Source organism: Xiphophorus hellerii, chromosome 17 (assembly GCF_003331165.1).
Source record: "Xiphophorus hellerii strain 12219 chromosome 17, Xiphophorus_hellerii-4.1, whole genome shotgun sequence".
Taxonomy (NCBI): Eukaryota; Metazoa; Chordata; class Actinopteri; order Cyprinodontiformes; family Poeciliidae; genus Xiphophorus; species Xiphophorus hellerii.
This window is the reverse complement of record NC_045688.1, coordinates 4,639,058-4,656,637: the sequence shown is the minus strand read 5'-3', so window position 1 is coordinate 4,656,637 and position 17,580 is coordinate 4,639,058.

The following is a 17,580-nucleotide window of genomic DNA, read 5'->3' as shown; positions in this document are numbered from 1 at the left end:
CACATCAGTCAGGAGGCTCAAACAAACACCCACACATCAGTAGGGTCCTGAGGGCATCAATAATAATCCACATTGTTGAAGGTCATACAAATATAGATCACTTTTGGAGCATTACAGCCTGCCTACTTTAGAGCTGTCCTTTTCTTTAAAGTTCTTTTTTTTTTTTTTAAGTCAATCATGCAATTAGGATTCGGTCTTGTAGGCAACCAGCTTCTCTACGTATATAAAATTCCTGAAATGAAACGACAGGACACATGGAAGAAAAGGAAATTAAAGGTCATGTTTTATATTCTGTTTAAAACTACTATGGATAAGAAGTGAAGCAATGTGTATACTTTAAACCTTGGTATTTATAGAGTTTAACAGTACAGCCTCTGGAAAATGTCTAGTGCCTGCAATCCACTTGTCAAGTTCAATCTGGCGATGCCTACTCAAATTCAAAGAAATCCCACCAGATTTTCACCACACTGACCTAAACATTTGTCTCTTCACTTCTGACATCACTTCCTACATGGCCAAAACCAACTTACTCGTGTCTTTCTTCATGCAAGGACACGAGGAAAGACACATTCTCAGACCTCCGGATCAACAAAAAAATAAAAATCTTTACTTACGAGCTTTTTAGTGTTTGCTACTAAGATTAATTCATTTTTGTCTCCTCAGACATGGGGGATTTTTACTGCTTTGTGGCATGATGTAGACTTTTAAGTGATTTGTCTGTTCAAATCTAATTTATTTGCAACTGATCCATGTGGAACAAGTGGGGGCTTTTTTGTCTTCAATGTTCTAAATTTTATTCTAGTACAGCCTTTAACATGTCTGAAGTATATATATATATAAATATATTTTTCTTTGTAAGTGGAAAAAATATTTTACACTTATTTAGATTCATGATGGTAATTTAAAATAAGGCAAAAATCTAAAAGCTTTTTAACCCCTGTGTTTTCTTTCTGATAAAATTTTGTTCATGTTCTGAGGTTTCGCTGCCCACTTTTTTGTATCTTATTCTTATTGCCTCTTTTTTTTCTAATTATGCCACAAAACCCAATAACCTCAACGCTCCTTTCCACTCCACCCCCCACCTTTCCCGCAGTGACAGACAGGGCCTTGATTACATCATAAGCTTCCTGAACCTCCTCTGCTTTAAAGCCTGGGATTTGCTAGCAGGGCCCTTCTGTTGCGGAGCAGAACAGAGAGAGAGAGAGAGAGAGAGAGAAGCATACAGGCCCTAATCTATCAGGCGTCATAGTGTGCATCCCACTCTTCCTCCAGATTAAAGCCGAACAAGATTGTTTTCAGACAGATGAAAACATCCTTTATTGCTTATTGTTCTAAACTCTCCCCTGGTATTTTGGATTGGAACCTTAAAAGTGTGATTCGCACAAGACTAAGTGCATGTCTCCACATAGCATTTGAGTCATTTTAAGTTTGATATGCAAACTAACTCTGTAGATTAAAGGACTTATTAGCATGTTTTCCTGGAAAAGCCTACCTCTCTCTCTTTCAGTCAGCGACACCACCACAAAGTGCAATCAAATCTTACAGTAGGTGATGCAACAGCTTTGTGTTTTGTAAGTCTATGTTAGAAATAAACCATTTTTAAGGAGAAAATTCAATGAATAAATGATTGATATCTAGGGGTCGTCAGGTTTTGCAACTGAGAGCTACTTCCTGGGTACCACGAGCGGAACAAGTCAGAGTCGGGCCGGGGGGCGGGGCTAATGACCAGGCCCTTTGTACCCAAATAATGAAGCTCATGATAATTTAACTTTACAACATAGACATGCCCGCAACAGTGGAGCTTACAAGTTTCACCACCACTTAGAGCGAATATGTCATTCTGAAATGAATCTGACATGAAGTACAACAAACCGAGAGAACAACAGAAACATCAGGCTACTGGTCATTAACGATGAAACGACACAAATTCAAATCAGTTCAGAACCGCGGATGGGTTCGGATCATTTTGACACTTTATCAATTTCAACTCAGAGCCTGAAGCCTGGTTGACCCGTTGAACAGAGCACGCAGCAGCGCGCGTAGAAGCTACGCTGAGGCACGCTCCGCATGCGCAGTGTGTCGCAGCACCTCGTGCACCTCTGGATATTTGTAACTCGGCGCGGATCGCGCGCGCCGCGGTTCACGCTCGTCCGGGCGGCTCCAATGTAAACCGTAACTATAAACGCCATACTGCTGTCTTGGCTCAAAAACGCGCTCAACCCGAAGCGACTATAACTCAGCCTTCAGCCCCTGACATCACCGTTGTACCAATGACGGAGAGAAAAGGGGATGTAAGCTAGGCGGCTGGGCTGGTACACTTTACAATCAGTAAACTGTGTCAGCTAACTCACACATTGTGAATAATGTCAGAGTTGCTACCTGTAACTAGTCCGGCTCCTTCGCTGGGCTGGCAGCTTTGGCGGGTCTGAATCGCTGCCAACAAAAAAATCCGGTTCATCTCCCAAGACGAGAAACAAAATATGCGTCCAATGTTTGCCTTGTCCTTGCTCTCTTTTTTCCATCCTTTTCACGTTGCCGCTCCATGGAGCTCCTCTCATGTTAACGTAGTCCGTAAAAATGCTCTAGCTAGTTTGCCATCTGTTGCCAAGTGACTGATGATGACGTTGGTGGACGGCTGGTGACAAGCCTTACCCAGAATACACTTGGAGACAATAAGGACGATCCACTTGTGTCATAAAGTAAAATGTAAATAAAGCCAGTCATGTAGCACAAAATTTTATTCAATATTTTACACCCACTATGTCACTAAAATCAGTCGGTCTGGTAAAGTTTTTAGCAACCATGAGTCAACAATGACTGGGGCAGTCTACTATATAATCTACTGGGGCACCATATTAAGTAATAACTCGACAGGAGAGGGCTTTCTTTCTCCAGCTCTCATCAGACGTGATTAAGAACTGGATCCTTGACGTAATTTTCTTTTTTCCATCCGGGCCTCCTCTAGGCCCTGGCCGGAGGCTCGCCGCCCCCCTAAAGTGCCACCCTTGTCGTGTACTACAAACGGCTACCAGTTTATTTTAAATTATGAAATGTAATGATCAATGAAATATCTTTTTTAGGTCAACAGCTCATTGGGCAACTCCTAGGTCTGTGGGGGGCAAACCTGGGGCGCCCAGACACCCTGTTGGTGACCCCTGACCTAGACAGAAAAGCTTTGGTTCTCCATCATGAAAGCAATATATTTAGCAGTGAAAGATCCATCCGAAGAGGGGAGCCACTGCCATTGATCCTTCTTAACAGTTGGATGAAGCTTCAGCCATGACTTCAGTGGCACTGCACCACAGGGGGTGCACTGCAGGGAGGGGCTGGGTCATTCTTTTTGTCCAGAGTTCTGCAAGCAGACTCTGTAGCCGGGCTTTAATCTCCACTAATCGTTTCTTAATACGTGTGCATCCCAGGCTCTCCACCTCTGCACGCATGCACACATATTCCACACATATGGATGACATGCTTCTGGCCTGAGCCCCTACTTGCTCAAACAAGACTTAATCTCTTAAAAATAAAAAATCACTGCTTCGGGACCAGATGAACGCATATTTCTAGTTGTCCCTTATCAAATTGCCTGCGAACTTCCTAAGATTTGACCTTTGGTGAATTTTAACATGACTGAATAACTGTATGTACTAAGTCTTTAATTGGAAGTTTTTGCGACCTAAACTGGAAACACTTTAGAGCTCTTGAAATAGTATAATGTCTAGAAAACTATGTATAAATGTTTATGGACTTTCTCAGATTAAAGAAATGTCTTAGAAGAATTAAGAAAAGCATATTCGGTTTATATTGTGATATAATTTTTTCACATTTCCCACAATCCACCTTTGACTGGTTGAACCTTTCAAGCTCTAATCAAGCTCGTCATGATGACTCCTCTTCCAGAAGCATGCACTGGTAAAAACAGTGCTTAGACCGGGATTCAGTAAGAAAAAACTACAAAACCCACCAAGAGGGTTTGCCTGACCAAATCATTGCTATAATTAATGACCAGCAATTAATTGTCATTATTTTGTAGAAATCAGTTGTCACTTTGACATTAAAACCTCACTTGTGGGCGTGCCGTGGTGGAGTAGGGGTTAGCGCGACCCATATTTGGAGGCCTCGAGTCCTCGACGCGGCCGTCGCGGGTTCGACTCCCGGACCCGACGATATTTGCCGCCTCTCCTTCCCAGTTTCCTGTCAGCCTACTGTCATATAAGGGACACTAGAGCCCACAAAAGACCCCCTGGAGGGTAAAAAAGAAAAAACCTAACTTGTTTTAAACCTTTAATCAGAAAAGCTACATTTTGTTGATCATGACTGATTTGTAAATGCAACAGAAGGGTAAAGCATCCAAGGGAGTGAATAGTTTTACATGCACTGTGCATCAGCGTGCAAGCTAAGGAATAAGGTTGAATTGCAATTGTACATCATAAGTGGAAAAAGTTTGCTTTTGAGATCGACTGACAGACGGACCTGATTGATCCGTGAACCTCAAGCTAAGACGGCATAATCACACTACAAAGTGGAAATACATGCTTGGAGATCCTGTCTTTCAAACCACATCTCCATAAGATGGAAAATGTTCAACGATCTGTGGAAAGGCAATGAATATAATGGGCTAAAATGCAGACATGCTTGCTGATGAAGCATCTTCCGCCTTAAATGCAGCCTAATAGCAGCCGACTCACACCTTCGTCCAACTCCGGTCCAGACACTGCGTAAGGACGAAGATAATCTTATTTCACTAATGCTCTGCAGCCTGCATTAGAACACAGGAGAAGCACTGTCTCAGCTCGACTCTACCCACCCAGGAAACTGCGAGTGAGTCAGACTGAGAGAGAAAGGGGCCAGAGAGTTGCTGAAGGTGGTGGTTGGGAGGCGGGGTGGTCTGTGGGGAGAGGGTGCACTCAAAAATGCAGTGTAACCTGATCTGTTCGGCCCATCTGGAGAAGGCCTCGCATTGACAGGGGTGATCCCACAATGCACTTTGCTGCAGAGAAGATCGTTAGAGGGAAGCTGACACAATGGACGCAGTCTTTTTGGAAGAATTTATTACGGACTTTTTTTGGGGTGTGCTAAAAAAAGAAAAACAAGTAACTTGAGAGATGAGTCAGCAGGTGCCAGCACACTGGAACTTACAGACTGGATGGTTTTGACTAAGGCCTTTTGCCCGCTGAACACAGGTTTTCATTTAGATCATCCCAAATATGTATCTGAACAACCTTCGCACTTACCGACTCTCTTAGTGCCTCAACTGTGCAAAAGCGTAAGAGCCTTTTGCTGAAGTCTAGTGATGAGATCCTGGTAGATCAAATGCACCAGGCCTTCAGGCAAACCGTTCACAATACAAATCATATTAGCTAAAGCTCAAGTGTGGGCCATAAAGCAGGATTAATGCAAAGGCAGATAAAGGGTTTTAAATCCCAACATATCCCCCTGTCACCTACATTAGCAGACCCTGACCCAGATATAGAAAGCTCAGAGTAGAGCAGTTTTATTCTTCTTGATTTGAGCCAAACTGTCAATTCACTGTTAGTGCAAGGTAACATCTGAGGGAGAGTCCCTCGCTCGCAACCATTCGTCGTCAACAAGGCTGCATTGAAAGAGGAGGGTAAGACGACACCGCATGGGTTGGCAATTATGCCACAGGAGCTAAGACAGGAGTCCTCTGATCGCCGCTGGCTGCAAGCAGGAATGGCTGGACATCTGTGCATAAAGTCCACTGCAGCACATCTCATATCACTGCGCCATCAAAGTCAAAACCTATCAGGAAAAACTGACTGATGGGCAGAGAAATTCATTATTGTTGTTGTGTTGTCAGCACAAACTACAAGCAATTTGTATCATCCATTAAACACATGAATGGTCTGAAAGAACTTACTGCTATTGAGAGCTCTGCTTATCTATTTTTTCTAAGAATACGTTAGCTATTTTAGTGCATGTCAAAAAAAAAAGTGATAGTGGTAAATTCAATCAAGCTATTATTTTCAATCAAGCTATTCCTTAAAGGTTCCTTAAAAGTTATCACTTTTGCACATGATGAACAAATTTTATCTATATCACTTCTATATGGTAATAAATATTACTTTAAGTGGTAAAAATGATGACTCACCTCCAGTCATAGAAAATGTGATGGGTCTGCTAGCTAACTGCAAAAATGAGCTGACTGCTGAATTAAAACACCCATTCAAAGCTTCTTCCAGTTATCTAGACAAAATTTGACTAGTTTTGACTGGTAGTCGATGACTACCAGTCAAAACTGGTGCAGGCATCTTCTGAACTGCCTGCAGAAGATGCTAGCCAAAGATTGATGTCGAATTCCAGAGGAGTCAAAGAAAAGTGTTACTTAGCCTGACACAAGCCACCAATGGATCTGCTCATCAAAGTCTTCACAGGCGCTCTCAGTAAAAATTTGATAATGTCACACTTCCAAAAGAAATGGGACAGTATGAAAATCTCACAATAGCGTTAAAAAAACATGGTTTAATAATATTTACATTGCAATTAACATAACAAGCAGCTATAAGTTGGCTAGTCAGGCTATTTGCTAAGGCAATCCACATATAGTTAATTGCTTAACAGGCATTCAGGGTTAGCTTAACATTGTTAGTTTCAAAGCAGTGCTCCCCTTATAAGAGTGGTAGATAGTCAGGATGGCAATATGTGGGGTAGGAGCAGAGCAACTTTAATTGAAAAACACTCCAGTCATTACAGCACTTTCTTTAGCATCATATTTAATAGTATTTTAAGTTATAAGAACACTGAGGGTTTTTTTGTGTGTGTGTGTTTTGGAACTTTTCAAAATCTTGATATTTGTTAAAAATTGGTAAGCATCCTGAAGGCAGGTGCTTTTCTTCAGTAGTCAGTGGACATGAGGCTAGTAGTCTATGGGTACCTGATGGTTAGTGTGCTTTTCATGGGCATATAGTCATGTAAAACAGAGGTTTCCAACCCTGGTTCTCAGGCCTGGTCCAACATGTTTAAGATGTGTCTTTGTTCCAGCATATATGTTACATATAATATCTGATTCAAATGATTGCATGACCTTCTCTGCATGACATCTAGTGCTGCTGAAGTCTGTTAGTCACCCATTTATTTAAGTCAAGTGTCTGACAGCAAGGAGACACTTAAAACATTCAGGACAGGGGTGATTGAGGAACTTTGTTGGGAGTTAATGATCTAAAACAGAGACAATACATTATTGGGTAGAATATTTTGATGAATTAACTTCTCATTTTTTACCTGAACATACTGTATACACCCCACTAATAGCAGAGAGGTGGTTTTATTGAAAGATATGTACAAGTTGGGTTTTTTTTTTTGGAGTGTTTAAACACATTTCAGCTCTGACTGCATTCTGTTAAAAAAACCAAAACTTTTATTGACCTTTGACTAAAAACTCCATATCACATAAGTGGAAGATAATGGATGAATGGATGGACTAGAAACTTCAAGGTATGTTTTGTCTTCTACTGTGCATACGATGCAATCAATTTGTATGGCAGACTCCAAAGTGCCCACAAACAAATGCAGTGAGCATCAAATTCGCCATGAATTTTTAGAACATTTATGACATTGTAGTTGTCTTTTTTTACTTACATAACAGCAAAAAATATGAGGCTTTTGCTTGAATCCAACCATTACAATTGTATGTAACCTGTCCAGATGTGTAACCCATCGTAGATATGTTCCAGCAGCAGGGTGTGAAAAACAAATGGATGGACGACCTTCAAGACCACATACCAAAAGCCTAAAATGACCTTCACGGAGTTACTGGAGTTCTGAGGCCAGGGTGTGCAGGGGAGGAACAGAGGCTCACCCCACCCTTCATCACCTTCAGCCACTCACTCACTCACTAAAAATGTAAAAATGTTCCTCAGACTTTTATCAGCACAGGACCTGCCAGGTTGTTGTCGCTTTTAGCTGGCGGACGCTCCCAGACAGTAGTTGGCAAGTCTAGAACCACCGGATCCATCTACCTCACCAGTGTGAGTTCTACCATTGCCAAACACCACCTGAGAGCTGCCGGGACTCTCTGAACCCACAGAAGCCAAAAACATGAAGAAAGTGAAGACAAACAGTTTGCAATGGAGCCATAAATGCACATGGGTGGAAAAAAAGGTCTGATTTTTTCTTTGATTTGGGGAGAGTCCTCTTGGGTGTTGGCTTCCATTATAACATTCTCATAAAATGGGTGCATTTCCCCCGAAGAATATAAACGAGAGTTAAGCAACCAAACAAATCAAATTGGATGGCGAAAGCATTCCAATCCACAGCCGAGTGAATTCGTTGGAAATCTGTCTTGTCCTATATTGGCACTACACATAATTGCTCAAAGTATATATACAGAAGCAAAAATGTGCTAGTGCCAAAATGGGCAAAGAAGAAGAGTGGCTTGGGTATCCAAAGGCAAGCAGCTGTTGTCACAGAGACACATGGAGGAAAAGATGAACAACATGTCGCAATACAGCCCGTGCACCAGAAAGTTACATCACTTTCCGCATCCCACCCACGAGCGACAGAAGAGCACAGCAGCAGAAAGTAAGCTGAGAAGCAAGTGGTTCTTTCTCTGCTCTGTTTATGGCCCTATGGTAATTCACTGATAGCGAGCTCTCACAGTGAATTCTACCAGTGCCATACACAGAACAGGAGTCGTTATCAATACCCAAAACACCTACGGATTGGCCAGTTAGTGAGTCTGGGCGAGGACAGTCAGACCAGTGGAGCAAAGCTGCGCACCACATAGACCACCACAGACAGGCCTCCGGTGAGCAGAGGAGAAACAGCAGCCCAGAGAGAGAAAGTGCCAGGAAAGACGTTATGTCACGAAGGTGGAGGGGATACGCAGTGGTTGTAGCAGTGACGCAGCTTTAACTCGGATGTGCTGCAGTGCGGTGGACTGACCCAGCCATTGAGTAACAGGTCAAAGACTACTGTGTCTGGACTAAATATAAGTTCAGCCAATCCTGAGGGTGCGCAAACACCCTCGACTAGCCGTTTACGGCTAATCACCTGCGTTGCCATCTTTAGATTTCGAGGAAATTGGGGGTTATAATTAACTATTCTTAAAACAAATGTAAACAAGGCACATCTGAATGGGTTATTGTGCAATGTAACCACAAGAAACTCAAATTTAGAGTTGTACCTATTGGACTTCATTGGTGAGACCTTCTTTAAGGTTCGAGACAGAAAAATGTGTGGCAGGTGCGTTGATGGGGGTAGTAATTTTGAATCCAACAAAAAAAAAAAGGGAACTAGCCACATTTATGCGTATTTTCAAAGTATTTATCCGATTTTTATTAACCTAAAAAAAATGCAACAAAGCACCTGCTCTTGGTTGACACGGTTATTGCAAATACATTTGTAAATTTTCAAATTTTCAATGTTAGACCAGAGGATCTGATTTCTGGCTGGCTGATTGGTCCATCTCTACTAAAATCTAACCAGTGCATCATAAAGGGGAAAAAAAAGGCTGATCTTGCAAAATGAAAAATATTTTGACAAGTAAAAATGTAAACACGTCATCATTTCATTAAAACTACGAGGCCCAGCAAACAAATATCAAATGCAGCTGTGAAAACATTAAAAATCAGAGCAAATAGAGTACTACAAAGGTACATATGCACACAGCCATGTTAGACATAAGGTTTAGCTCAGAAGTTAATCTCTTAACATCCTGATCACAACCACGGCATTTCCAGAGATAGTCACCTTTAACATGACCTCTGTAGATTAGGGTCGTTTTACTTTCCAGCCAATGCTCTTCTGGGGATGACTTTATAAGAGATTAAAGGATATCTTTACATATTTTGGGAGAAAATTAACACCAGCCTTAAACTCAGTTGTGTAGATTAGCTTTTCAATTAACTGGCATACACAAGTTAGCTCCCTCGCCATCGCAAATGAGCCCACAAATCATAATAAAGCAAATACCTTACAAAGACCCAAACAAATTTTGTTATGGAAAATGCGATTCGTGAAGCTTCTCTTCAACATTAAGGCCAGAAATCAGGAATGAATCCATCCAGGATGCAACAACGACCTAACAGCAAATGACTGACCTTGACTCTGTTGTGTACAGCATCTCTCTGCTACAGATAATCCGAGAGGAACGAGCTTTCTCAGTCCTCGGCCCCCGTGCCATGCCAGGGCCCGTGCAGAAGACGCCCCACCCTTGGCCATTAGCTTCCCTGCACTGTGGGGCCCTGCAGTGCAACGGAGCTCCCATTGATTCTCAGCGATCAAACCATGTACTAAGTGATTCCTCAGACGCCCAAATGGCTTCCTGAGCAAGACTCTCAATACCATTTCCTGGAGAAATCAATACCACTAAAAAGCCAAGTCGGGGGAAAAAATAAATAAATAAAACAGAAGAAACACTGTCTCCTTTTTCATACTCATTCTATGATGATATTATTTTTAGTCATGCTTCTTTTCTTTTTTTCCCTTTTTTTACTGGAAGACTTTAAAACGCAGAAATGTGAAATAGAGAAAATACAATGTCATTTCTAACAGAAAGTTGCAGCTTTTAATTTTTTTAATTCCCTCAATGAGAAAATACACCTGGACTTTAAAATGTAAATCATTATCGATAACACAGATACATAACACATCCAATAGCAAAACCACTGTGGTAGACTGAGGTGGTTTTAAGTATTTAACAGGCTTGCATTTTCAACTTGATCATTTTTAAATACAAATAAGAACTGAAATGTAATCGGGAATTTCATGCAAGACATTGCTCGTTTCTTCTAATTGTGAAGCTGTAATAATCATAAGAGAAAGCCCTTTCAACTAATTGAGCTGAACAAAAATAAAAATCAGCTTTGTTGAGTCATGAAAAAAAATAACTCATGACTTGTGTGAAATATTCGAAGGCTGCTAAAATTATAATTCGACTCTATGTGCAACACATTATGTCCTCTTGTCTGCCGGCCTTAAATCAACAACATGAGAGCTGCAACCCCCCCGCAGTTAATCGCATTTGTCTCAGTAGGAACCTACAAGTCCTCAACTTCACGGTTATTTCAGGAGGATTTAGCGCTTCTCTAAGACCTGCAGTGAGATTCACCATCAGCCAACAGTCTCGAAAACAGGAACAACTGAAAACTTGGATCGTTTTGTCACAAAACGAGTTGACTCTGCTGCTTACATTTTCCAAACATAATCAGGATGTTTTTATGGTTTATATTTTTGACAACATTCCAATAATAATAGTAATAATTATTATTTTTTTTTTCTAAAGCGGGAATAAACTGCGAAGAGCTTAAAATTGTGCGGTCACAAAATAAATCCTGGACCTGTATTCTCCGTTTAAACGCATATAAAAGCAGGTGCAACATGGTGACGACAGCCAAGCAGCAGCCTGGAGAGCCACGCAAACAGCGCCAAAAACACATTAGAGAAAAGGACTGTTTAGTTCTCAGAGAAGAAATACGATGGAGAACCGCATTTCTGAATGCTGAGCTCGTTTTCGCGCTTGACTCGACCATGACTTTTTTATTTTTTACTATTTCAAAAATAGTCCCATCTCTTATTGGGTCTGCAATCAATTAAATATATTGCTGGAAATTTAGTTGTATTTTTTACGCTATTTAAAGCCACATACAATATATTTTATAATATGTAATCTTTTCTTTTAGGTTAATCACTCAGAAGCTTTTCCTAAATGAGTTCAAGCTCTATTTTTTTTTTTTTTTTTTTTTTAAAGCCTTGATTTCACATTTATCCGTTGCTAGAGTATAAATTCGCGTCATACCTTTGAATCCCTTGCAGCTGATCGGCACATCTCACACACTAAAGTCGCTCATTTTCATCGCAAACCTGTCATTACGCCTCAAAGCTTTTTGCTCCGGGTTTCAAGGTGCTTGCTGATGGTGACACAAGCCTCCGCTCCGCTCCGCGCCGCAGCTCTGCAGGATCACAATGAGACAAAAGAAATCCCAACGCAGTCCTGAACTTCCTGAGTATCAAATGTCAATTTCAGCCCTCTGGACTCCTCTCCTCCTCTCTCTCCTCCTCCTCCCTTTTTTTTTTTTTTTTTTTTTTTTTTTACCTGCGCGTCCAGAGCTGCTCGCTTGCGCAGGAAGAAGGAGAAAGGTGCACCTATTTAAAGGCGCAGGCACACGCAGGAGTGACTCAAGCTCCAGGTAGAACGAAAACTTAACAAGCTTTTAGATCCCGTCTTCTTCGGTGGTTTTTCGGTCAAAATGGATGCGGATGAGCGCTGGCCTGCACTGAGCGAAAAAAAAAACGAAAAAAAACAAACAGACTTTGAAAACAAAGAGCATGACAATTATTGCTGTGGCTTTTTGTTAAAGACACGGCCCGAGCAGCTTCCATTGAGTCTCCCTCCGCCTGCTGGACTTCAAACAGGCTGAGCGGATGAGGATTGGTTTAGTCTCTGCGGATTAAACGCTTTTACAGCTAAATGTTTTGGAGCAACCCCCTCCAAACTCAAGTCCCCACCTCCACCTGTCCTGGGCAGTATTTTGACTATATATATATATATATATATATATATATATATATATATATATATATATATATATATATATATATATATATATATATATATATATATATATATTAATGGACATTATTTTCAATGATGCATTACGATCCATTTTTTATTTAAACCTTTTGGGTTTTTTTAAAACATCTGGACAGGAACATATTCCAACTGTTTCTTCCATTTAAAAAAAAAAAAAAAAAACAGACAGCAGGAACCCGTCCGTTCTGCTGCAGTAGTTTAGTCATTTAGACCTGCGATATGCCGTGCGAGGATTTCAACGCAATTTTATTCAAATTGCACATTTTTTAAAAACAGCAGCACTGGAGGCTTTTATCATAAAAAACAAACCACTAACAGGCCGAAAGCATGGAGAGGCCTAAAGGCATGTGCTTTATGCAGTCTATAGATTACTAGTGCTTTATACCTTCACAACTGTTTTTATAAATAATATTAATAATAATAATAATAATAATAATAATAATAATAATAATAATAATAATAATAATAATAATTTTTATCCGAGAACCACACAGGTCCCATACAGCATCTTTCCTTTCATGAATTGGAAGTGGAGATGCAAAGTGGAACCATACAAAATACACTAAAACATAAGAAGAGCTGTTCAGTAAAGACAGGAACTTCAATCACAGAAGGTAACACAAGAAAAACATTAGATAGATGTTAAAGATTTAAAGCCATATACTTAAACCAAAACACAATTTATTATCAATAAAAGGCTAAACCTTTCCATCAAGGCAGTCTGAGGAACACATTTAACAGTATAAATATCGAGAATAGTGTCTGTTTCACTATGGAAATATTTGACCTTATTTCTGAATTGGGTCTAGTTCAATAAGTACAGTAGTGTGATGTTGGAAGATTTGACTTCCTATAAATTGGAAGAGATCCATCCTAAAGATTCCAACGAGAGGAACCTGGTTCTCCTGAAAAGTGTAATGCAGCATAATATGCTGAGTTCAGGCCGTTTTTATTGAGAAAATGTGACATGGATATAAATGATATCCTTAGAGAAAGGATATTTGGACATGTTTTAAGAAAAAGGGCAACACCTTTTCAAATAATAACAATAAAGTTTAGCTATAAGCTTTTCGAATACCTGAGGATAATTTCCCATCTCCTTTACATCAACCAGAGTGATAAAAGAACATAAATCTCAACAGCTCAACATCTGACGTAAAGCTGCTGCAAATGATCATGTCATCAGCATATAAATATATTCTGCTCCTTTCTAGATTGCAGCTCCTGTTAGGCTAACAGAAGCTTACAAGGTTTTATATGCACCGTAATTCCGTATTACCATCTGGGAACTTCAAACTCCACTTCAGAGTGTACGCAGAACACATTATGAGTTCATATCCCCATTTGTTTGTAAAAAAAAAGAAAAGAAAAGAAGAATAGAGTGGCACCGAGAACAGATCCCTGAGGAACACCAGTAGGTATTTTAAGTGGAGCGTCTGTGTTGTTTTCTATGGTAACCATCTGAAGTTCTGTCAGATAAATAATTTCTACAATAGTCTGTGGTCAATTCATAGGAATAAAACACCCAAGACTTACATGTTTTAGCTAAATCGACAATAATTCTGTTTGTAGTATAAGTTAATGATACAATTTGCCCCCGTTTTCAATTAAACACACAGCAATTAATTACTAAAATAGAAGTTTAAAATAATAAAAAAAAGACGTTATTGAGTTATTTCTGAATTAAAAACAAACAAACTATAAAGCCCAGTTTGCACTGACATGAATTTTCACATAACCAAAGCAATGCTCACATCTGATGGACTGACCACCGCACCCCCCCCCCCCCCCCACACACACACACCCCCACACAGGATTAGTTTTAGTCGGCTGCTGCTGCTGCTGCTGCTGCTGCTGCTGCAGTTGAGCCCGCAGTTCTCGCTTCGAGATGCTGCGAGATCAAATGACCACGTCCAGATGGCTAATGATTATCAAGCATTGCATTTAAAGCTCGCACTCCACTGCAGATTGCGTAACACTCCCTTGTCCGGGAACAGCAAGGGGCGGGAAAAAAAAAATGCCTTTGCTGCGACACCAAAACTGTGACAACGTATTTCTTTCTCGTTCGTTTTTGCTTTACAAGCCGATTGAATGTCGCCAAACCCTTCAGGTAAAGTTCATACGACCTGGTGATGGAGGGCCAGAGCTGCATCTCTGGGCCTTCACACGGCCTCTGCTCCTCATCCTCCTCAGCCTCCTCCTCGGTTTTACGCCGCAGTGCGCTCACACGGTGCGCCCGCGTTGCTTTTGGATGCTTAATATATGCGTCGGAGCGCTGGCCACGCTCCTCTCCGATGGGCAGCGAGAGTCCATTTACCTGCTGTTGATAATCAGATAACCGGGCGCACAAAACCCCGTCTAATATTTAGAGGTGATGCTGCCCGGATTCGGTTTCGCTCCATTCAGAGCGAATAGCGACGGTGAAATCAATCCTGACCGCCGCCGCTCAGCAGGAGCCCCTTCAAAAAAAAAAAAAAAAAAAGTCTTGACGTGGTTTCCACCTGCTGAAACCCGAACCGTGGATCCGTGTGAGGGACGGCCGTGTGTAAAGGAGACGAGGAGCTTTCTATGAATATTTAAAAATAATTTTAAAAAAAACCCTCATTCGGTTCCTTTTCGTGACAGAATCCGATGGGATCGGATGATGGAGGCAGGAGGGAGGCTGGATGAAACAATGATGCTACGAGAATTAGTCAGTTGGTTCGCTGAAAGGGAATATTTCAATAACCCGGGAATTGATGAGGCCAGGGAGTGACACCATCACAAAAAAAAAAAAAAAAAGTTAAAGTAACGATCACCTGACTGAATGAAAAAGACGCACCAGATGTATAAATGTAATTCAAATAAATAATACGATAACAGTGATGATAAATACATTCGAATCAGAAATGTATATATATATATATATATATATATATATATATATATATATATATATATATATATATATATATATATACATATATATATATATATATATATATATAAATTTTATATATATAAATATAAATTTTATATAGAATAAAAGAACGTAAATAAGTCAAGCTGTGATAAACTTGAGCTGGAGAACATTTTCAAACAAATACAGTAAAACACAACCGAAAATAACAACAACAAAAATATATTCATTCATTAATAAAAAATATATTAAAAACATTTTCTAAAATGGGTATCATACTTTTTATATGGATTGTGCTGTTAAATTCAACATATCAATATTTCGCAGCATATTTATTTGATTAGTATTTCTCAGACCAATTCGCTGTAAAGCTATTAAATTTACATTTATTTTTAATTTTCGTTTGGGAAACAGTTGTGCCAGGTTTGCCTTGGTTTCTCCTTTCAGCTGCTTTGAGTTGTTCTGTGTGTGTGTGTGGGTGTGTGTGTGTGTGTGCGTGTGTGATCGAGGCCATGTTAATCAGTAGCTTATGTATTAGTAAAGACCCAGCGATCATTGTACTACTTGCCGCTGTTGCAACCCCAGACATCAGTTATGGATCTGAAACAGAGCTTGTAACTCGAGAGAACCAATCGTCTGCCACCAAACTCCATTGTGAGGAACCCAACACCTGGAACACACTGATGAGAGTTTCCTCTGATTGGTTGATGAGCTCCCGGCTTCCCAGTATGATCCCATTCTACAACATTGTAAGTCTACGTTGTATTGTACTGTATGTACATTGTAGGAATTACTGACAAGGTCGAGAAAGAGGCATATGGAATCAACAGGGGGTCTATTTTTTATGAGTGGGATACAACCTTCACCTTTCAGCGCAGAGACTCGAGGTTCACTTCCTGCTAAAAGCTTTGTTCTGGAAAATGCTCGAGACAACAGCGATTGATCATGGCTCGCAGCAGACGGCTCGTGAGCTCTAATGTGGAGCCTGCGGGCTTCGTAATGCCTTAAAAGGCCACAGTGGCGCAGGACACCTGACCGCCCCGTCTCTGCGCGGGCCAATCGGATGGCTGCTGCATAGGCTTTTGGGATTACGTCAGCGGGTCTCGAGCAACGCACTGCGGATAAACCAGAAGCTTTAAATATTTCATTGAGGTTCTCAGGTTGCTGGACTTCTGGAGGTCAGGGCGTGGAGGGAGAGACGGCCCCCATTCTCCTCTCCTTCCCCTCCAATAACCTTCCAATGAGGAATAAAAGGGAAGTTTCGTTGAAAATTGTGATAGACCAACGCAAAGTGGTGCATAAATGTGAAGAGGAAGGGAATTGGGAACCAGTTGTACAGAAGTATTTATCCCTCTTTATTTCTTAACAACTGAACAAAACAAAACTTTATAAATCAGAATTTAAAACATTTATAGAGCCCTCCTATTTTAATTTGATGTCAGTACGATTCCAGCTCTTCAAGGGGGAAAAACTTCATTAAAACCGAAGAACCCCGCAGCAGACAGGTTAAGATTATGGAGAAGTTTAAAACAGAGTTAGCTTCTGAAACCTCCGACACTGAACACATTTCCACGGAGATGCTTGGTAGTGACAACGACAGGGAAGCTGCTCATATCTTTTAAACCAAGCATCTTTTTTTTTTTCTTTAAGCCCATTTTAATTCTGTTAGGGTTCCGTTATTTCAAAACCTCACCTCAAATTCTGTACAGTGTCCGACGTGTCGACGAGTTTGAATTTAAAAAAGCCATTTTCACGTTTTAATCAGTTTTCAGCTTCAGTTGCTCTTTAATTATTTGGCGGTTTTCATGTCAGAGATGGGAGAGAAATTCCACGTTTTGGCTTTGCAGCAGCGATGAAGACAAAACAGGAAGAGAGGACAGATTGCTGCGTGACAGAATACATTTTTCAGAGGAGAGCGGATTAAACAGCCTTATGTCGGAACATTTATCCCCCCTGCTGTGATTATACAGAGGGCCGGTGGGGAGTTTCAGCTGATGGACACAGGAACAGAAGATGAGCTAGCGCCCTCGTCTGGTCCGCTGGTAAAACCGTCATAGTGACCGTCATGTTTTCAGGGTACGCAACAAACTAAGAAATTATCAACTCCAGTCGAAGTTGTTCATTTACCATA